This window comes from Sciurus carolinensis, chromosome 5 (assembly GCF_902686445.1).
Source record: "Sciurus carolinensis chromosome 5, mSciCar1.2, whole genome shotgun sequence".
NCBI classification, from domain to species: Eukaryota; Metazoa; Chordata; class Mammalia; order Rodentia; family Sciuridae; genus Sciurus; species Sciurus carolinensis.
In genome coordinates, this window is record NC_062217.1 from 45,167,626 (window position 1) to 45,184,816 (window position 17,191).

Here is a 17,191-nt window from a genome sequence, read left to right on the forward strand (position 1 = left end):
AGAAGTTGTTTTGAGAATAAAGGGAAAAGTGTGTCAGCGCTTGCCTTATTTTTGACTACTCAATGTTTGCTCTTCCAGTGGCTGGTTCATGCCCCTGACGTCCTGTAGCCTTCTGCTGCCAGCCTCTGGACTGGCCCTGAGATGTCTTGCAGTGGTGCTGGAGGCCCCTTCCTTGGTCCTCCCTGGTTTCTGTCCACCTGCTTCTTTTGGGATGCTCCCTGCTCCCTCTCTCACTTGTCTGCTCTCCAGGCCTCCAGCCTCAGCCCATCATCATCTTCTCTGGGACAAGTCCCCTCTGAGTCAGTCCCAATTTGCTTCTCCTCTTGCCATCTTTCTTTCCTGTACTCCCTTTGCAAACTGCAATCACTACACTACCCAAAAGGGAAGAACATGCTAATGATATGGGGAAAGAAAGTTAAGACTACGAAGGGTCCAAGCAGTAGAAAGGGCAGAGAGACAGGGCCTGAATGAAGGGCCTGGTGTGAGGTCCTGTGAGCAGTTTCAGAGGGTGCCCCACCTGTTCATCAGCTCTGTTTTTGTATGCTTTGGGAGTGCATCACTGACATGCCTTTGTGAAAGCAGGACAGTCAGTAGTGGATGAAAATCATTCCATTTTAATACACATGTCCATTAGGTGCTTAGTCCTGAAAGCACCCGTTCTAATCTCTAGGCTGGAGGCTAGGGTGCAGCTCCTGAGGCATTTCAAACTCCTTTTCCCTGGACCCTCTTTGGATGTTCTCAGTTCATTTCCTGAGGGAACCAGCAGCTGTCATTGTATGAAATCACCAGTTGCCCATTAGTGGGACTGTGCTTACAGTGGAGGGGGCCTTTGGGAAAATATTAGAGAAAAACAGCAGAGAGGAAGTCTGCAAATCAACAAGAAAACAAACAACCCACATTTAGTGGGAACAAAAATGTATGACTCACAGGGCCAAACACAGAGGCTGACACCCCCTCACTGTTTCTCTTTCAATCTGCAAACTGTGGTGAGGTAGGGGGGGCAAGATGCTCGAGGAAGCGCCTGGCAGGTGAGAACTGGAAGCCTGTTTTTAAAATGTGGACAGGTGGTGTGCAGACTAGACAATGTGTCCAGGACCCCGAGGCTTGCCCTTGAAGTTTGTCTTCTTTAAGTAGGATCTGAGTTATTTCAGAGTTAATCCCATCCAATTCCATTTTACTCCTTTAAATAATGTTACAAAGACCAGACCTGTGACTCTTTGGTTCTAGTGGTTTTGTTTTTCCTTTTCCTAAAATTTGTTCAGTGCTTTTGCTATTCTTTGAGAAAAGAATAGATGAGGAATTCCAGAGGAGGTCATATACAAACGTACTCTTAGGCTAGTGAATCCTTTCCGTTGTAAGGGATCCTGCTTCTGTGGCCCTCGGGAGGGTTTCTGATGTGCTTGTGCAGTGTTGTTCATGATTAAAATGTCTGTTTAAAAATCTGTGTTACATTGCACTTTAATATTTGATTTGTTCTCTGTAAGATTTGCTTTGGTGCTATTGATTTTTTTGTTTTAAATAATCCATTTTGTGGATTATTTAACTGGCATCTGTGATGGGATCAGACAAAGGACAGGGACAAGGGAAAAGTAGCAGCAGCACCTCAAAACCCTTACCTCCTCAGGAATGTGTGTTCTGAGGTCCAAGCACTGCTTACAGGCCTACTGCATGCTCTGGGAGGTGCACAGAGGCTGTGATGGATGCTGTGATCGACTGCAAGGTTGGCTTCTAGCTCTGATTCTGTTGATGACTTGCTGTGTCAGTAGGACTGGTCACCTCATTTGCCCTCATCTTTGTTGGGTATTAATCAGGACATCAATAACAATAACAAGTCTTTCTCTCTGTTCCTTTAAAGATTGTTGCGATGATTTAAACTTTTCTCTGAATTGCAAAAATGGTGTGTTAAAAATGACATATGTTTACGTATATGCTTACCCTTACATTCATGGGTATACACACATGTGTTTGCTGTTCACATTGGGGAGGAAATTAAGCAAGCTGAACTTGAGTTCTTTTGGTGGACTTGAATATGCCTGTCACTTCTCTAGGTCTACAACATGGCACATGCCACCTTTTTCGTCTTCATAGCTTGTCTTCAAGAAGGATTATCTTCCTATCAGTGCATGGTGTCTCCTCCCATTCAGAAATATCTTTGATTCCTCTTTTCCCCTCATCCTCCACATTTGATTTATCCATCACCAATTCTTTCAGCTCTTCTTTAAAAACATATTTCAAATTCTTCCACTTCTACTCTAATGTAGTCTCCTTAGACCCAGACCACAATCAGCAGCCTCTATGGTCTATCTGTCCTTAATATCCTTTCTACCCAATAGCCAGAATGATTCAAAAATGTAAAAACATTAAGACTAACCCCGTTTAAAACTTTCCAATGCCTTCTTGGAGCTTTTAAACTGAAAGTTAGACTTCCTCATGGTTATACCTTTAGACTCTGGCAGAGTTGCCACGTTTCTTCTTGCCTTAAACATTTAAAAAATAGACTTTTTTTTTTTTTTTTTTTTTTTAGCACAGTTATAGGTTCACAGCAAAATTTAATGGAAAGTACAGAGATTTTCCAAATATTCCCCAGGTCCCTCCACCATTGTATAAACCTCCCCCACAATTAGCATTCCAAGCAGAATGGTCCATTTGTTAGAACTGAGGAACCTACATTGATACCTCATTATCATCCAATGTCCATAGCTCATGTGTGGATGCACTCTTGGTGTTGTGCATTCTGTGGGTTTGGACAAATGCATAATGCCATGTACCCAATACTGTAGTGTCATATAAAAATAACTGCTGACCTAAAAAACCTCTGTGTTCCACCTGTTCATCTCTCCCTTTCCTCAAACCCCTGAAAACCCCTGATTCTTTTACTGTCTCTATAGTTTTTCCATTTCCTGAATGCCATGTAGTTGAAATCTTAGCATAATGGAGTCTTTTGTGACCAGCTTCTTTTGCTTAGAAATATGCATTCGAGTTTCTTTGTCTTTTCATGACCTTAAGGATTCTTCTGTAGTTTTTTGCTTTGCTTTGCTTTAAATTTCCAGCCAATTTAATGAGTTTCTCTGATCATAGCTGTTGTATTTTCTTCATAGCACTTATTGCCCTCTCACATTTTTTTTTTTCCTGTTCATCACCTCTCTCACCAACTACAACATAAGTTTGGGGGGGGGGGTCTGATCTGTTTGGCTCTTCTTCCTGTACCTAGAACAGTATCTGCTGCATAGTAGGCTCAGCAAATGTTTGAAGAGTTGAATGCATGCATGTCTTGAATATTAATTCCCTTGAGTTTTACTCTTCTCTCCTACATGGTTTTCAAGGTGACAAACTCTTTCATTCCCTGTGCTCTGGATTTTGTTCAGAGGATGAGGCAGAAATTCATGTTAAGTCACTGAGTCTGGGAATTATTTCTTGTTCACCTTTGGCTTCTGAAGCTCTGTTGGTTGCCTACTGAATTTAATGGGCCTCCAGGCGAATGGCAGGGTGGTAGCCTTGGTGAAATCAGTCACATTGTAAGAGAGAACAGAGGCAGTAGAAAATGATTAAGGGAAAATAACAGAAAAGTATGATTTAACATTTATTGAGTCACACATTGCACTCAAAGCTGCGTATAACATAAAAGGGGAATTAGGAGACGAGGCTGATATAAAATGAGTGAGCACACACAAGCATACAAACGCCACCCAGAGGAAGGTATTGCTACAGATGTCTTTGCTCATTGGCCAGACTATAGTCTTATCAAAAATTATGGGCTCATTCAGGAGGGAGATGGTGCAGCCAGTGCTTGTGGCACAGTCATGCCCTGTAGGGCACAGAGAGGCCTGCAATTTCATTATTGGTTTTTAAAGAAACTTTCTCTAAGGCTAACAGTCTTTCTAGGAAGGCCAAACCAAGTGAAGCTGAGTTAATGTTCTCATTAAAATGTTAAAGAGGCTTTATTCATGAACGACTGAAGCTGTAATTGCTTTATCCTTGTAAACTATGAAAATACGAGGTGATCTCTCTGGAGGCTTCCACCCAGTCCCTGGGTCAGGAGGAGCTTTGTTTAAGAGGGCTTGGCTGGATCTAGGGATGGAGGAGTGAGTGGTTCCTCGGGGCCCTCTCTTTCTGGCGAGCAGTGGAAGTGGTGGAGAGGGGCCCTCCATAGTCTGTTCACATTCTTTTGCAAGAGGTATTTGACTATTTGATCTGAGTTCTCATTTGGAAATCATTTACACACATGCACACACATGTTGCGGAAGGAAGTGTTTTCTTATCTTCTGTCCTTTACATAAATGCAGTTTATGAGATGAGGATAGAAGAAATCCAAAGATGCTAAAGTGCTGGTGAAACTGAACAGAGAATCGATCTAGAAAAGCTATTGCAAATGAATGGTACTCAGAGAGCTGGCTTTAGGAGATAACAGATGTCCACCCTACTCATGCCAGCTCTCAGTGCTGCATTGCAAAAACAGCTGTAGAACTTTAGGTAGTGAATACAGACGGCAAATGCAATCTTTTTTTCTTTCTGGAAATGACTTATAATGATGTTTGGATAACACCAAAATTATGAAGCTGCTATTTTTATGGAAACCTTGTTGCTGGAAAGTTCAAAATGAAATTTAAGGAAAAAAGATTAAAACATACTTCCTTTTCTCTAATTCCTTATTAGAAAACTCTGTTTGTTGATTGTTAAAAAACTAGATCTTGGGACATACAGACATAGAAGTAGGAGTAATATCTAGGGATTGCTCAAAAGTAGTGCAGGGGAGGAAAACTGTTTTTCTTACTCCTCCTATGGTGGTTGTCACATCTGACTGTTCAGGATTCCTGCCTAAAGCAGCCCCTCTTCTCATTCTAGTGCTTGGAGACAAGTTACATCTGAGATTCTATGTTGACTGTAGGATTAGGTGACAGTGTCAGAAACCTAGGTGAAGTTTTCAGAGTGCCTCAGAGTGTGATAGTATTTTCCTCCAGCTAGGACTTACCTTTTCTTAGATTTAACTTTGGTTGATTGGTTGTTCAATTAACTCATTTAATCATCAGATATTTGGGGAATATATGCTATATGACAAGGAGCATGTACTATATTGAGGGACTACGATAAAAAGGTGGTAAACCAGATTTACCTACAATATTTTACTGATAGCTCATAGATTGACTGTAAAAGAATGAAATACCCGAAGAAAGCCAAATTGCTTTTATGGAATTCAAAGAATATGTGTGAGGTTGCCAGGTCACAGCCTGCTCCATAAATTCTCCCTGAGTGTATTTGATGTGGGAAGTGGTCTCAGACATTTTCTATATAATCTCCATATATTTATTAAGCTGTAGCTTGTAAGGATTCCTGATAGGGCATCGAATGAGGCTTTTTGTGTGCTGTGTTGTGTATTTGTCAAGAAGCTCTCTGGTAATTCCTGCCTGTGTCATTCATCTGGCTTATGCCAGTAATGAAGCATTTTTCAATCATTCCATGAGGGTTTTGGGATCTGCACAAAGAGGGATAAGACTAACGAAAGGATTGGTTTCATGGTGGGTTGGAGGGAATGCACTTGGGGTACTTAGGGAAAACAAGGGAGAGAATGAAACCCTTTGCCTAGTGTATTTTACATCTTTATTCCTTTTCAGCAAGGCTACTGAATACTCCAGAGTTGTTTTGCCTTTTAAAAAATGCTAAGAAAATGTTAATTCAAGGAGCATGTACTATATTGAGGGACTACGATAAAAAGGTGGTAAACCAGATTTACCTACAATATTTTACTGATAGCTCATAGATTGACTGTAAAAGAATGAAATACCCGAAGAAAGCCAAATTGCTTTTATGGAATTCAAAGAATATGTGTTTTTTTAGTTGTTCTTTTTAATTATACATGACAGTAGGATCCATTTTGACATAATTATAAAAGCATGGAATGTATCTTGTTCTGATTCAGACCCCATTACCTCTACTTTCCCTTCCCTCTCTCCACAGCCTTCTCCCTTCCCTATATTGATTTTTCTGCCATTTATCCATAGTACTTTTTATATTAATTTCTTGTGGATGTACTCAATGGTGAGATTCATTGTGGTGTATTCATGTATGTACATGGTATAGTTATGTCAGATTCATTCCACTATCTTTCCTTATCCCATCTCCTTCCTTCTCTTCATTCCACTGTGTCTACTCCACTGAATTTCATGCCCCGCACTCCCTTATTGTGAGTTACCTTCCACATATCAGAGAAAACGTCTGACCCTTCATTTTTTGGGATTGACTTATTTCACTTAGCATGATAGTCTCCAAATCCATCCATTTACTGGCAAATGTCATTAAGTCGCTCTTTATTGCTGAGTAATACTCTGTTATTTGTATATACCACATTTTCTTTATCCATTCATCTGTTGAAGGGCATGTAGGTTGGCTCCATAGCTTAGCTGTTGCGAATTGTGCTGCTATAAACATTGATTTGGTTGCATCACTGTAGTATGCTGATTTTAAATCCTTTGGATGTATGCTGAGGAGTGGGATGACTGGGTCAAGTCATGGTTCCATTCCTAGTTTTTTGAGGAATCTCTATGCTGCTTACCAGAGTAACTGCACCAATATGCAGTTCCACTGACAATGTATGAGTGTACTCTTTTCCCCACATCCTCACCAACATTTATTGTTACTTGTATTCTTGATAATTTCCATTCTGACAGGAATGAGATGAAATCTCTGTGTAGTTTTAATTTGCATTTCTCTAATTGCTAGGGATGTTGAACATTTTCATTCATTGTCTGTATTATATTTCTTCTTTTAAGAAGTGTCTGCTTAATTCTTTTGCCCATTTATTGATTGGGTTTTTTTAAAATTTTTCTTTTGGTATTAAGCTTTTTTGAGTTTTTTTGTATATCCTTGAAATTAATGCCTTTCCCTAGGTGCAGGTTTCTCTTCTAAGGAGTGGGAAGAGATTTTTTTTTCCCATTGTGTAGGTTCTCTCTTCACACTCTTGTTTGTTTCCTTTGCCATGAGGAAACTTTTTAATTTCATGTCATTTTGTTTACTGGTTTTTTATTTTATTTCTGTGCCTTAGGAGTTTTGTTAAGGAAGTTGGTTCCTGAGCCGAAATGTTGGAGTATGAGGCCTTCATTTTCTTCTAGCAGTTTCAGGATTTCTGGTCCAATTCTTAGGTCTTTGATTCATTTTAAGTTGAGTTTTGTGCGGGGTGAGAAATAGGGGTTCAATTTCATTCTGCTACATATGGATTTCCAGTTTTCCCAGCACTGTTTGTTGAAGACACTATCTCTTCTCCAGTGTATGTTTATGATGCCTTTGTCCAGTATGACATTACTATGTTTATGTGGGTATGTCTCTGTATCTTCTATTCTATTCCATTGGTCTTCAACTATAGTACAGAGCTGTAATAACAAAAACAGCATGGTTTTGGTGCCCAAACAGGCAGATTACTGCATTTTTTGAAAGCATCTTCCTAAGTGACCTGACATAGATAGGAGAATCTGAGGACTCCAGTATTTTAATGGAAATGTAGAGGAGTCCAGCAATGTCCTGTGGTTTCCAAACTCTGTGCTTAGGAGGACTGACTCGATGCTAATACGGAGATTCCACTCTGGGAGAGGCAAGAGTACATCAAGGAGAGCAATAAAAATTTGAGAATGTTAGTGAAGAAAAGGGTAAAGATGGAAGGGCAGGAAGATGTGGGTGGTCCTTCCTCCTCTCCCTTATCTCCTCCTCCTGAGAGTAGAGTATGACAAAGCAGGGAAGGAGAGTGCTGGATTGGAGATCGGAGGGCACTGGAGACTGTAAGGGAAAAGGAAAATGAGTCAGAGAAATCACAGGGATAAGTGAGGGGGAAGGAAGCAGGATAAAAACTATTTAAATGCAGGGAAAAGAGAGGCACAGAGAGGGGTGTGCACACTTTGGTCACACTGAGAGCCTTCAATTGCTCCCAGCGGTGCATCTGCCAAATAGCCAGTGTCCCTTGCTGAAGACATTTTCCTGACTTTTGTATTAACTTTAATGTGAGTCTCTTTATGGTCCCTGTATTGCTGGTTGCAGTATCATTGACACTCTGCGTGATCACATAGCCAGTGTGGAGGCACAGTTCTGTTATGCCTGCCCCCTTGGCATGTGCAGCTGACTTCCCGGGCAATGCTTCTTGCGTTTGATGTTTGCCATTCCTCCTTGTCTACAGGTAGGCAAGTTAAAAGGAAAGTGAGGGGGAGGGAGCTTTCTTAAGGACTGCCACGTTTATAGCTCATGAGTACAAATATCCAGAGCAGTTGAAAAAAAGTTCTATAAAATCACAATCCAGTATTCTTTTTGAAGTGAGGTAGTTGACTCTTTTTCTTTGCTGGTCTGGTTACTTGCCCTAGCTAACCCAGTGCTGTACCTGTAAGTGGACTGCTTCTTCAAAGATATTTCCTTATCCTTTTTTTCAAGACTTAGCTCAGAAAGCCTTCCGAGTATGCCAGGTATGGGTCACGTGCTTTCTAAGTGGACAACAGTGCCCTTCCTTATTCCTGGTTTCCTATGCAGACCTTTCCATGGCTAAAGCTACTAGCCATGTTACAATTTGTGTTTGTCTACTTTGAAGTCTTTGCACAGTATTGGTTATTATTGAGATCTTATTTGTAGAATGAATGATATCTGTCATCAATGTCCATGATTCTGCCTTTTGACTATAAAATAAATTCTTCCAGAATTGACTATGCTTTCAGATACGCATTTACAATTAGTCTGCATGTTATGGGGAAAAAAAGGGATTTATCCAGTAGTAAGGGACTTCTGGAGAGTTTAGTAGAATATTTGCCCCAGATTCACACAGTTATAATGAAAGGAATGTGATTCTAGTAACTTCTAGATGCCAGAGGATGATCTTGAAGTTTTGAGCAATCTGTTACTTGTGATCCTAGCAACCACAGGCCTGATATATAGTGCACTTTCAAACCAGGCTTCTCAGACTTTAATGCACTGGGAACCATCTACGAATCTTGTTAAGATGCAGATTATGGTGCATAGGTCTCAGGTGGATTCTCAGACTCTACACTTCAAGCTCTTTGATGAGGCTAATGATACTGTCCGTGGACCACACTTGAGTAGCAAGACTTTGAAAGGGTTTCTAGGAAATTAAGTTGGAATTTTTTCTAATTTGAAAATATCTAGGTGTGTTTTATGGTTTTCAGAACAATAGATTTTTCTGAACAAAAATATAAATAGCTAACTCATTTCTACTTGGAAATTTACAAGAATTTCCCCACACTGAAAAATAGTACATCTGATCTTGGTCAGCCCCCAAAATTGCTTTTGAGTGACACTGTGAGTTATACTGCCCTAATTAACTTACAACTTTATTTCTTCAGTCTTTCTCAGATTGGAAGGCTACCCAGTGCTAGCCCCAGTGTAACTACCTTAGCAACAAGGACTACTTTTAAAGCAGGAATATTCTATGGAAGATTGATAGTTCAAAGGCTATGTTTATGATGAGACCTTCACATTTATTGATTGTTACCAGGTTAGCACCATGCAGAGACCTTCTGCAAGGGCATTCAATTGGAATGGCTAGAAATGGAAAGGGCAATGTTCAGCTCAAATTCTGCAAGTGAACCTTGCATCTGCTTACATATGTTCAATCAGCTCTCTGAAATTGATGTTTGAAGTTTCTTCTAACAAGATGGCCTTTATTTTACAGGTCCTTTGCAGCCAGCATGATATCATATTTATAACACATGGAGGAGAGATTGCTCACCATGCTCAGGTAAAGGGATTGTGTGCGTGGCACAAATGACAAGCAGGACTAATGGCAGGTTGTCACTGTATCAGAACTGATTGGGCTTAATTATACTACTGACGTAATTCCCTTACTCAGATTATGCCTGTGCTTCAGAGAGCCCCTGGTCGAACACCTCAGTGAACTAGCATGCGTTTGGGGAGCATCTGCAAAGTACTGAAAACAGGGCCTTTATAAATAACCAGTAAAGAAACATGACCAGTCACATGAAATCTCTTGGCAACTTCTGCAGAGTTAATATGAACAAATACTATTGTTCATCTTTATTCCCTTATCAGAAATCTTTTTTCAAATTTATGTAAATATGTGAATACTGAAGGCTTCTAATTAAAGTCTTATCTCTGTCTCCTTATCTGAAGTTATCCTTCTACATTTCCTTTGCTTTTTCTTTTAAAATAAATGCCTGTCTCACAACTTTGATTTGCTCAAATAGGTCACCATCATTAATTTTCCATTAACTTTTATTGCTTTCTAGTCATCTTTTTAGAGGATTAAACAGTCTCCATTGGGTCAGTTTGCTCCTTAGGAAAGAAACCATCTTTTCCTCTTGATGGCCTTTATAGAACTGGTGTAAATGGTGGTGATCAGTGGTCTCGTGAACAAACCTGACTCCATTTATTGAGCAAAAATACCTGTAGATAGACCTACATTGGGACTTCTCTTACCCTTGGCAATTTTGTTATTGGGCTTATTTCTTTTCTGAGCCAATTGGTATTAGTGTCTTCAGACTACTTTAACAAAGTATTACAGACTGATTGGCTTAAGTAATAGAAATGTGTTGTCTTACAGTTCTGGAGGCTGGAAGTCCAAAATCAGGGTGTTGGCAGGTTTGCTATTCAGAGCTGTGAGGAGAAGTCTGTTCCAGGCCACCTTCTGGTTGCCTCAGGCATTCCTTGGCTTGTAGATGGCATCTATTTTTACGTTGCCTTCCCTCTGGTGTGTCTGTCTCTATGTCCAAATTTTCCCGTTTTATAAGAGTACCATTCATATTGGATTGAGGCCCACCATAATGATCTAATCTTAACTTCATCATCTTCATCATCACCCTGTTTCCAAATAAAATCACATTCGCAAGTATTGGAGGTTAGGATGTCAGCATCTTTTGGGGCATACAGCTCAACTAGAATACTGTCTAAGGGAAGGGAATTTATTTCCTCTTGGTAGCCCCTTAAAATCTAGCCTAGTGCTTGCTGCTTAATATTTGCTGAATGTGTGAATGACCAAGAGCACGATAGCCATGGTCACTAATTTGAATAAGCAAAGTGTAGTTACCAGAGGTGGGCAGGCAACATGCTGACGCTTACTGCCCTCAGTGAACTCTTAGTTTCAGGATGGTCCAAATTAAGTAACATTATAACAGGGATATGACTTTTCCTTTAAAAATAATAGAAAGTGGGTTTAAAAAAACAAAAGCCAAACAAACAACACCCACCACCCAACCCTCTGTAGGAACAGTCCTGCCTTCTCTGCTGGCATCACAGGCTGAACTGCCAATTTACATGAGTCCTTTATCAGTACATCAGGATATCTTTCCAGCTAATTCAGTGCCATTTAAATCGTACTTAGCTGGCCTATTCTTTCTTTCTGGCTGCATCACTTTGCACTTATTAAATTTAATGTTCTGTTCCCTACCTTCAATCCGTAAGTGCTATCCTGAAACAGATCTGCCCTTGTAGCATCTTCTCCTGTTTCTAGGCTTCTTTAGCTCAGAATTATTAGACATTATCTATTGAGGGTTCAGATTTGGGTGTTGATAAAATTTTAAGATACTGATCTCAAGGTAGTACTTAACTGATCTATTCTTTAGAGATGTTTATTGGGGAAACCTTCGTGTCCTGTTGGGTTAGCTCAGTCTGTCCCTACCTATGGTTACTTCCACAAAAGGATGACCTTTTTAATAGCAAGAAGTGTCCTGATGAGAGGAGGCAAAGGCCAGGGGCAAATACCCTCCTGGGAATAAGTGGACAGTTCAGGAGCCCTGCAAATTCTGTTAAGCCGCTGGACTAGTGCTGCGCAGAGTTGTAACCTGACAGGCCAGCGTCTAGGCCTGGGTCTCTTTCAATCCTGTGCTGCAGGCAGGTTGGAAACATTTATGTACAGGCTGCCTCAGCCCCACGGGAGTGTCTGTGCTCCAGGGTGGGGCTCCAGGCTGTCCCATGGCCAAGTGATAACATTGCCTCTGACAGCACTGGATTTAGAAGACGATGACAGGCAGTAGAACATGAAAATGAAAATAAAAATTCATTTTAGCATTTTCTACACTGACATTAGTCCTAAGAAAATTGGTAAATCAAGCAGCAAGTATTTATGGTGTGTGTGATGCATGTAGGCACGGTTCCACCAAATGCCACGTAAGGATGTATAACTTCATCCTGGTGCCTCCACTGCTTAATTTTCTTTTCCATTTTATTCAAGGACTTACTACTGTCGATTAGAGGCCTTCTATAACTTTTCATTGCACTCTTCTTGTTTGGTTTGTGAGGATGTCCGCTGGGCTTCATTAAAATTAAAATCATAAAATTGTTTTGGTCACACAGTGATCAAATCAGAATGATGGTGGGATTGTTCTCCATTGTCTGCAGGTGGAGCCCAGTGAGCTTCTGCTAATTGAACTAGCTAGCAAAATACTCCACAGTGGTCTTGACTGCAGTGATAAATCTTACTTTAATAATTAAATTATTTCATGTGTATGTTGTTAAAATGGAAATAACCCAGGAATTGTACTTCAAGACCTGATCACTGAAAGCTTAACTTATTGTTGTTGCTCAGTCTTTTTTGCCTACCATTTTGCATTTCTTCAGCCTCGCCAATTGTAGATTTCTGAGAAGTCAGCTCTAAGACTTTCATGGAACCAGTCATAATGGATTCATTGTCAAACTCTGATTTTAAAAAGTGGGAAATAATTTTTATATTCATCTAGTTAAGAATTAATGTGGTAGGTTTTAAAAATCTCAGAGTGTATTTATGACATTATGGAAAGTATTTAAATTAAACAAATTCTACTTTGAATCAAGATCCTATCAAACTTCCTTAGGAAATTTTTGCAATGAATAAGTTAAAATATGAATCTAAGTGTTTGCTTTCTTTGGTTTCTTCCTCTGTGTCTCTGTGATGATTCATTCTTGGTTTCATTTAAAATCCATGAGTTTATGTTGAGTGATCCTGAGCTGATATAAAATGATGAAGAGGACCAGTGGGCTCCTGATAGGGAGCTCAGGAGCCTGGCATTCTCCTCCATCTTTTGCTATTTCTACATTTACTTATCACTAAACTCTGTCAAGTTTCTTTCATACCTTTACTCTCCTTTTCCTTTGTATCTGTGACTCTCCTTTTTTCAGACTTTGCCCCTTTTCCTTTTATTAATTCATTAATTTGATTATTCATTAGTTTAGGAGCCCTGTGAATTCTGTTAAGCCGCTGGACTAGTGCTGCACAGAGTTGTAACCTGATAGACCAGCGTTCACTTATTCACATATTGCCCTTCTACCCTGTGCCTAGAATTGCTCTAAGGAAGATGTCGATTATATTGTAATTTAGGTAGAAGATAGTTATGCAAACATCATCACTGTGATGGAGCTACCTATATACTATATATAACTTCCATATAGGAAGCAGAGCAACTGAATTGGCTTGAGGGAGTTAAGAGGTGCTTCATAGCGAAGATTGGATTAGAGTGGAGATTGGAAAGAACAGGAAAGAGATTGCTAAGTGGATCAGCAAGGTGGAGAGAGATCATTCCAAGGGAGACAGGGTGGATTGGTAGGGAGGTTTGAGGGAGCAGGGTGTGTTAAGTGGAAGAGGGAGGCGGGGCTAGGTAAGGCTCTTTAGGAACATGGAAATCAGGTATTGAAGATCCTTTCATACATTACCAAGCCTTCCTATCTCATGCCTACAAACAATGGTTGCTTTCAGTTAATCCTGCACATTGTAAGAATGGCTGAGTTAAAGTAGTGCCTATCTCCTGCCAGACTTTTCCTTTATGACCCTTACTCTGGTTTCACTGCTTCCAAAGGGAAATTAGGCATTTCCCCCCTTTTATTTATACCATTAAATAATTTATGCTACTAGATTAACCTGTTTTGCTTCTTACACAAAATTAGTTAGTTTTCTCTCTCTTTTCATTTTCAAAATCCTCTTATTCTTCAGGACCTCCCTGAAATTCATATTCTTTATGAAAATGTCTCTATTCATAAATGATTTTACCCCTTTGGAACCCCAGGAGGACTTTCAATGGACTCAACAGGTTTCACATGCTTCTTTATATCATGTTATAAATCATGTGGATCTCAGAAGGAGATCCACACATTGAAGGGAAGGGCTGCATATCTTTTTTGTAGACTATCTATGCTGAAAGTGCAGCTTCTCATGTGTAGTTGATACTGCATTGGCATTTGTTAAAAGAATGGAGGAAACAGAGTTCCTGCAATTCGTAAGGCCGTAACAGAGATGGAACTGAGGGATTGATTAATTGTCATATGGAAGAGGCAGTGGATAATGTAACATGCAGATGAAACTTGTGGAATAGAAAAATTATCAGTGAAGGATGGTGTTAAACAAAAGACAGACATAAGTTTAAAAAAAAAAAGAGGTCCATTTTAATTGAAAATCAGTGTAGCTACCCTCAGATTTAGGTATTGAAAGAAGACTCTTAGAAAGCCAGTGAATCACATGTGATTGACTTTGACAGTGAGTGATGAATGACCCAACAGGTAAAAGCACCTATATTGCATTAAGATGCTCTGCATCATTATACAAAATGATCTCTGGGAAACGTGATTCAATTTAAGACTTCTCAGTTATAGATCTGGAGACAATCACAAATTCAGAAATATATTTATGAAACTCTGTTGCTACTGAACTCAAAAGACCATAATTCTATTACTTGTGGTTTTGAAAAGGGTAAACATAAGTAACTGGAAAGAGATATTGATTAAAGAAGTAATATGAACAGGAATAATGGAATTAAAGTAATTGAGGCAATATTGGGCCTAATGGACCTTGTTCTCTTAATGCTTTCCTTCTGCTTTTGTATTGAGTTGGTTCTAAAGTCGATTGGACTGTGCACTGCAAGAGAAGGACATGATGGAAGAATTAGTATTGCTGTCTATAAAGAAATCAATCTGTTGTTCTTAAGGAAGAGCATCAATCAGTCTGTGAAGTCAATTAACTGGAATTTTTTACATTTGACTTGTAAAATAATGAAACAAATGATGAGATGAGACTTCATGCCTTGCTCGTCATAGATACTTGGTAAGTGTTTCTGGAATGGAAGACCAAAGGATATCATGGATTTAGTTTTAAAACTATATCAGCATATGTTCTTTTGTTAGTACTAATTTGTCCTGTTCTTTTTACCTGACTGCCCCTATCTACAGTACTGTAAATGTAGGTTGCTCAATTTCATTGATTCTCTCTGAAGTGAATTCTCTCACATTTGTACTGCCAGCCAGGCCAGGCCAACTTTGTGTGACCTTGGATCTTTGGATTATTTAGTGTTTTAACTGTTATTCTTTTCCTCTTCTTATTGTTTTACTTTATTTGTTTTTGTAATTGGATATTCTGCCTTATGCAACAAGTGTCAGTTTTAATTTTTGAAATAGCACGTTGATGAAAAAACTCCCTATTCAGAAAACTTCAGTCTTTCCATTTGGTCGACCAAGTTATGGAGTTCATTCCCTACTGTATTGCTTTGCAGAGTTTCTGTGTTCAGGCTTCTGCTACCTATCATACTAACTTCCCCCAGTCCTCACCCAGATCTTACTCTGCCTCTTTATGGTATCATTCTACTTTTGAATATATACAATGTTCTACTTGGAATCCTTCTACTCATTTCTTTATCTAAATCAGTTCAGCTTCAGGCAATAATTTTTTTTTAAATCAAAAGCTGTGTTATAAAGATGGTTACTTCAGTGGGATAAATAGTGTTAGGGTCTAGAGAATCTCAGGTGCATAATACCAAAGTTGTTTTACCTGCAGTTATTTCAGTAATAATGGTGTCTTCAATCTCTGTAAATGTATAACTTTAAAACTTGAGCTTCATTACAAAATGCTTTTTACTATATCTCTTTTCATAAGAATGTAGTGAAATCAGGTAAACAATGATTTCTGGATATTAATGATCTACTTATTATGAGAAACAGGATAAAGACACTTAAAGCAGAAGAGCTTTTATTATCTTAAACACCAAGAGTCCAAGTGTGCATGAAAGAAATCTTAACCCCAGTTGATCACTGCATCTACTAGGTATTACACCACCTTTGCAAAGAAATATCTGTAACACTTATTTTTTTCAAACCTGAGATTTTTTTGTCTCCATTGAGTATCCTCTGACTATTTCACTCCCTTGCCTGATGGTTTTCTCCCTCTGAATACCCATGTTTAGGTTAATTATCAGCCCCAAATCTTCTTTGCTAGGTCACCTTTTAAGAATTTTTAAAGTCTGTATTGAAATAGGGGCATGTTTTTTATTTCCCACAAAGTTCAGTGTGGGAAATGCACATTACTAGGCAATGAGTTGTACTATGTGTCAGAACAGGCAGGTATTAAATCCACTTTCACTCAAATCCTCAAGCTGCTATTTTCCTCACTTCCTCCTGAGCATTGGGTCTTGTCTTAATGTCAAAAACAAAATTGCCAGTGTAAAAGGATGAAGAATGATTGAGAGGTTTCAGGTTAAAGATGAATTCATGTGTTAGTTCCTGACACCTCCTAAAACTCTATTAAAATGACAAATGAGTTTTTTTCCTAAAGGCACATACCTTAAAGAACAGTGAAACATATCCGCAGCCATAGTCTTGAAGAAGGTAGGATGCAGATGGATGGGTGGTAGCTTACTTAGAAGCCTGAGAAGGTAGAGTTTAAATCTGGCAAGGAAGAAAGGAAGGAGTAGTCCAGTTTGAATTGATGAACTCAGCAAAAGCTCAGGAACAAGAACCTCTTGAAGGAAAGGTAAAGATAGGGTTAAGAGCAGAAGTATTCATTAGAAGTTCAGATCTGCTTTCCAACTTCTGCTTGGAAGATATCAAAGGAAAGCAAAAAGTCTTGAAATCTGGTGGATTATGTTGATTTACCAAACTCCAGATACCACAGTGCCTTTTGCCTGCTCCTCAGCAGCCAGGTTGAAATCTCACCTGTAGGAGGCTGCAGGAGTCTTCCCAGGGAATCAACCTGAAAGTAAAATTCAAGGAGGCTGACATTGGTGTTTCTCAAAGGAATGGCGTAGCCAAAGAATCCTAAAATAAATCCCATAGCAACAACACCCCAACCTTCTTGGTGACTTTCTGGTCTCCAGCCTTTAAATATCAACAGAACCAGGGATCTTCAGACATTTCAGGAAATCGTCTATCACACGAGGCTGAAACTAAAGGGTGCAAACAGAAACTTTGTAGAAAGGAGAAATCTTTCAGAAAGAAATCATAAGTATTTCCAGAGAACTAAGGC

At 39.3% G+C, this 17,191-nt stretch overlaps 1 protein-coding gene across 10 annotated transcripts in view; it reads left to right on the forward strand.

The window, feature by feature from the left end:
* Enox1 (ecto-NOX disulfide-thiol exchanger 1) overlaps positions 1-17,191 on the forward strand; it is a 531,696-nt gene that overhangs the window by 109,058 nt on the left and 405,447 nt on the right. For 6 of the 10 annotated variants that reach the window (XM_047554188.1, XM_047554186.1, XM_047554187.1 and 3 more), the window contains one exon: positions 9,653-9,718. The exons of the other annotated variants lie outside the window; for them this stretch is intronic. The gene's annotated coding sequence lies outside the window, so the exon portion shown is untranslated. The remainder of the gene's footprint in view (positions 1-9,652; positions 9,719-17,191) is intronic. 10 annotated transcript variants of the gene reach the window in all.